At 42.1% G+C, this 6000-nt stretch overlaps 1 non-coding gene across 1 annotated transcript; it reads right to left on the bottom strand.

Moving 5' to 3' along the window:
* Positions 1-2295: 2295 nt before the first annotated feature.
* LOC136401850 (U4 spliceosomal RNA) lies at positions 2296-2437 on the bottom strand. Its single transcript, XR_010750778.1, has one exon. It is a non-coding gene; the product is annotated as a U4 spliceosomal RNA (small nuclear RNA).
* Between the last annotated feature and the right edge of the window lie 3563 nt (positions 2438-6000).

The raw sequence follows: 6000 nt of genomic DNA, 5'->3' as shown, positions 1-6000 counted from the left end.
TTTGAACTCCGCATCTGGAAGTTTGATTATTTCCATATCACTCAGCTCATCTCTCAAAGGTGTCTCTTGTGGTTTCATTTGGGTTGCACTCCTTTGTCTTCTCATCATGGTGTTTTAGTCTGCCTCCAGTTTTCAGTTGTGTTATTTCTAGGTCTTCTTGGGTTGGTATCAGCTATTATTTCTAATCCACTTTTGGATTTGGGCAGCTTTGAAGTCTTGATTTGTTTGTTTTCTTAACAGGTGATAGTCTTGTTAACTGATCTCAGCAGGGGGCTTCCTTGAAACTGTAACCAGGAATGCTGTGGGTGTAACCTGAGATGCTGAAGGTCTCTTCCACCAACTAATCTCACTGGGGGCAGGGTTTTTTCTCAGCTTCAGTAGGGGGAGGTGTATCTCAGATCTCCATGGAGACCTGAGTTACTGCCCCTCCTCCCCACTTCTTGTTTTCAGCTGTGTCTTGTTGCGCTGATTGGAGCTGGATAGATGTCCGGAGATCTCTGATCCGGAAGCACTTCAGCTCTGTTTTGTGAAGGGTTCAGTCCCTCCCCCAGCTATGGCCGCCTCCAGCACGAATGAGTCAGCTTTTTTATTTCGTTTCTTGCATACCTTAGCCCCTCACAGTCTGTCCCTCTCCCATGTTGCCTTTTAAAATAAGCATGTCATGCTTTCTGGAGCAAGTGTAGGAACACTGGAAAGTGAAAAAAATAAAAGACTGTCTTTCTACCTGGGTAGGTGGGATGAGGAGGCAGATGACACAGGTGAGAGATCTAAAGGTCACAGAGGAGGTCAGACCTTACAGTGTGGTTGGGAAGCTGCTGCAGTGGAAAGGGCTGTGAGAAGCGGGTTTACTTTTCTTGTTGTCATAGAGGGACAGCTAGACTCTTCATCACGTCCTGTGCTCCTGCATTCTCTCTGGACACTGATTTTGGTCCAGTGACGTCCATCACATTAGCTGTGTGGCCCAAGCCCTCCCCTTGGACTTTGAGGGTCACTATCTGGCTCCACTTCCATTGCTGTGGGGACCTGGGAAACCTGTGCACGTAGCTGAGGAATGTGTGCTAAGCTGTTTTTTTTGTTTGTTTGTTTTTTATGTAGGAGTTTATGAAAGAAGTGGTAGAGATCTGTAATTGGGTGCAGAAATTTCAAGATACCTGGGAACATATGTCATGTTTATGCTTTTTGTTTTTCATGTAAGAGAGAGGAGCAGATAGGGACAAAGGAGAGAGATGAGAAGCATCGATTCTTTATTGCAGACCTTAGTTTTTCATTGCTTTCTCATATGTGTCTTCACTGGCATGGTTACAGCAGATTGAGTGACTCCGTGCTCAAGCCAGCAACCTTAGGTTTCAAGCCACCAACCATGGTGTCATTTCTATGATTTCATGTTCAACCAGCAATCCTGTGCTCAAGCTGCTGATTTCACTTTCAAGCCATGACACTGGGGTTTTGAACCTGGGTCCGTTGCAATGCAGGGTGATGCTCTCTCCACTATTCCACCACCTGGTCAGAGAGATGTCATGTTTTCAGGTTTGTCATTTCTAATCCCGTGGAGGTTTCCCACATGACCCTACAGACTTGGTGATTTCTTCTCAGTGCAAGGCACCTCCCCAAAATGCAAAAATCTAATTATTTCAAAACTTTTTTTGCTTAGTATGAACTATCATTAAATTTTTTCAATCTAAGTCTTGGCTTTTTGACTGAGTGGTAGGGCATCAGTATGGTATGTTGGTGTAATTCCAGTCTGGGCATACATGGGAAGTGACCATCTGCTTTGCTACCCATCTCCTCCTCCCTTCTCTGTCTTTCTGTATCTGGCAGCCATGGCTCAATTGGCTTGAGCGCACTGGCCTCAGATGGGTGTTGCCAGGTGGATGCCATTTGGGGTGCATGCAGGTAGAATGTCTATCTCCCTCTCACTTGGAAAAGAAGGAAAAAATTTCCAGTCTCTTATTTCTTAACTGACACATTAAGATAATTTCATGACTCAATGTACCTCATAGAGTTTTCCAGTAAGTAACTGCCATAGATGACCTTAGTGTTGCCCACCAGGTAGGAAAGTGTCCACTGTTACCTGCTTTCATCATCACTGTCATTCTGCAGTTCTCTTACGCATCTGAGAGCTACTCGGGACTGTGTCTTTTGTGTTTTCACTTTTTTATTAGATATTTGTGCTTTGAGAATCACAAGTGCTGATACAATAAGCAGGATTGTTCTTTGGTAAGAAAAGGAATACAACATTATTGAGCACTTCATAATTAGGAAATGGCTTTGCTTTTCAAGTTTACTTCAGAAGAAAACAATAAGGTTTTTCATTTGTTTTCTCAGCATGTTCCTTTACATGGTGTACTTAATCTGAAATGCTTAAGAAATGTTTTCCATTAGCAATAATCGCTTCTCAGATAAACCTCATTGGCTATGATTCTGCCACTGCAAAGCTTAATCTGAAATGTTTAAAGAATAGTCTTTCCATATTTTATAGCTTTCTAATGGTTTCTTTATTTTGAAATAAAGGGTTTTGCTTTTATTCAGTGAGTAGGATTATAGCCTGCATGTTTTGGTAGCATTAGCTGAAATATATTAAACCAGAAAAAGTCATCATGTCATTTAAATGTCTTTATTAAAATTGTACTTTACAGTTATTGTTGAATAATTTGAATACATTGTCTAAGAAATGTTTCTGCTGTGTAATGTCACGATTGAAAATGTTTGCTGCTTCAGGGTCCACTCATTTATAAAGTACAGTTATAAAGAAAGATTGTTTATCAGTTTAACTTTATGTAACCAGAATTCTGGGGACAAATTTTCTATTCTTTTGCATTTTCTTTCATTCAATATTATTTTTAAATAGTTCCAACTGTACCATATAGTGGTTAGACATTCATGTACTTTACAAAGTCTGAACTATTTTTTTTAGTCTGTTTATGGTTGCTTATTTATGTATATTGTTCTTTAGATAACACATATAATTGACATGAAATGGTAGATGTCTTTCTCTTTCGGACTTAGCAAAATACCTTCTATGTGTGTCCATGCTTCTGCAAATGCTAAAGTTTTATACTTTTTACAATCTATATATTTTTTCGTATTTATAGTCACACTCTTTTTTGTGTGTGACAGAGAAACAGACAGACAGATAGGAACAGACAGGAAGGGAGAGATGAGAAGCATCAGTTGTTTGTTGCAGGATCTTGTTCATTGATTGCTTTCTCATATGTGCCTTGACCAAAGGGCTACAGCAGTCTGAATGACCCCTTGCTCCAGCCAGCGACCTTGGACTCCAGCTGGTGAGCCTTGCTTAAACCAGATGAATCCACACTCAAACGTGACCTCAGGGTTTCAAACCTAGATCCTTTGCACTCCAGTACGATGCTCTCAATTGTGCCACCACCTGGTCAGGCTGATTACTTTCTCATATGTGGTTTTACCAGGGGCTCTATCTGAGCCGGTGACCTTGAGCTTCAAACTAGCAACCTTTAAGTTCAAGCCAGCTACCATGAGGTCATGTCTATAATCTCACACCCTGGTGACCTCAGGGTCTTGAGCGTGGGTCCTCTGTATCTGAGGGCAGTACTCCATTTATTGTGCCACTGTCTAATCAGGCAGAGAGTATTTTAAAATTCTACTAGGTTGAAGCATGTCAAGTTTGTGCTTTATTTTCTAAGGTAGAGGAGGGGCCTCACCTGTATGGCAGAGTGGATAAAGTGTAAAGCTGAAATGCTGATGTCAGTTAACCCTGGGCTTGCTGTGTCAAGGCACATATAAAAAGCAACTAATATCAGTTGATGCTTCCTGCTCCAACCCTCATTTCTCTCATTCCTCTCCTTTCTCGAAGAAAGAAACCCTTTAGAAAATAAGTGAGAAACCTGACCTATGGAGGCGCAGTGCATATAGCATTGACCTGGAATGCTGAGTTAATTGGTAAGAAACCCTGGGCTTGCTTGGTCAGGGTACATACAGGAAGCAATTAGTTTGATACTCCCTTCTCTCTTATCTCTAAAAATTAACAATTAAAAAACATTTTGAAGTAAATTAAAAATAAATGAGAGGAGCCGAGATAGACTCCACCATGAGCTCCAACCATGATCCACCCAGCAACCCCTGTCTGGGGTTGATGATCTGCCCAGCTGTGGCTTCTCACAGCCAAGCTATTTCTAGCGACTTGTCGGGCAACAGGCTGATTCTGAAATAGAGTTGGAAAAACTGATGTGGAGAGCAAATTGGAGCAGGGAAAGAGGGAGTGGAACTCATGCTCCAGAAAACTGATTAATGTGACTGCTGCTTTGGCGTGTGTGAAAGGTTACCTCCCCTCCCTTCCATGGTTGAGACGCCAAGGTTCCATCGGAGACAAAGATCCAAGTGGTGGGGGGAATCACAAAGTTGGGGGGCTGTCTATGCCAGGGATCCCCAAACTTTTTACACAGGGGGCCAGTTCACTGTCCCTCAGACCGTTGGAGGGCCGGACTATAAAAAAAAAACTATGAACAAATCCCTATGCACACTGCACATATCTTATTTTAAAGTAAAAAAAAAAAAAAAACAAGATGGGAACAAATACAATATTTAAAATAAAGAACAAGTAAATTTAAATCAATAAACTGACCAGTGTTTCAATGGGAACTATGAGCCTGCTTTTGGCTAATGAGATGGTCAATGTCTGGTTCCATATTTGTCACTGCTAGCCGTAACAAGTGATATGACGCGCTTCCTGAGCCGTGACGCGTGCATCCTGCGTCACTGGAAGTAGTACTGTATGTGAGCGACGCCCTGCTTTGCAGTGTCACCACATACAGTACTCCAGGAGCTCCTCTCACTGACCACCAATGAAACAGGTGCCCCTTCCGGAAGTGCAGCGGGGGCCAGATAAATGGCCTCAGGGGCCGCATGTGGCCCGCAGGCCGTAGTTTGGGGACCCCTGGTCTATGCCATACACTTCACTTCTCCCACAGGAGTGCTCAGCTCTCTCTCCTGACACAGGGATGTAGGCTTTACTTCTCACACATTTTCACCTGATGTTATGTTTCTGTGAGCAGGGGGACATTCATCTATCCAGAAACCAGCTGGTAGATTAGCAGCAATTTTCAACCTGTGGGTCACGACCCCGCTGGGGTCGCCTAAAGCCATCGGAAAATACATAATGCATATCAGGTATTTACATTCCGAATCATAACTGTAGCAAAATTAAAGTTATGAAGTAGCCACCAAAATTATTTTTTGGTTTGGGGTCACCACAACATGAGGAACTGTATTGCAAGGTCACGGCATTAGAAAGGTTGAGAACCACTGGATTAGAGAGTTTAGAGAGTTGGGAGAAAGCAAAGTAAAAAAAACCTTGGGATAGGATAAAAGTATAGACTCAAATTTTTTTTACACAGACAGGGATAGGATGGGTAACAGTTAACAATTTATAACAATAAAGGGGTTCCTTGGTTTTTGCTCTGGTGGGGTGGTTGTGCCTGGAGGGGGCAGGAAAGGATTACTCTTCCATTACAAAAGTATGTTAGCCGATACATTATTGTAGATGCAAAAGTCAAAAGACAGGCTCAATGAAGGTAAGCATGCACCTTTGTTAGCAAATACTGTTCTAGGACAGGACTACTCACCATGAAGTGCTTTTAGTTAGTTTTAGTATCAGACCATCCTGTGTGGTTACTTCAGGCCTCTGAGTTTGCAAGGCCACCATGCGGGCCTCTTCCGAGTTTGTCATGTTCACGGTGTGGCCCCTTTTTTGTCCACAGTGTCTACAGTTTTAACTTTCCAGCCATAATGACCTCAGATGCTTTACCCACATCGCTTCCAACAGAGATCATACTATTGCGTTTCAAATTTTTATTTTCCTCTTCAGTATTTTTAAATTGCTTTATTATTTTAGTTTTTTGTTCCACTTCACAAACCCCTCACCTTTGGTAGCCCTCAGCTTGTTCTTCATATCTTTGGGTTAGTGGATATTTTGAGGTTTTATTGGTTAAGTTTTCAAGCCTTGTCAACCCTTTTCTGTTAAAA

The sequence above is a fragment of the Saccopteryx leptura genome, chromosome 3 (genome assembly GCF_036850995.1).
Source record: "Saccopteryx leptura isolate mSacLep1 chromosome 3, mSacLep1_pri_phased_curated, whole genome shotgun sequence".
Lineage (NCBI taxonomy): Eukaryota > Metazoa > Chordata > Mammalia > Chiroptera > Emballonuridae > Saccopteryx > Saccopteryx leptura.
Note: the sequence above shows the minus strand (reverse complement) of the source record. Positions and strands in the feature narration are given on the sequence as shown.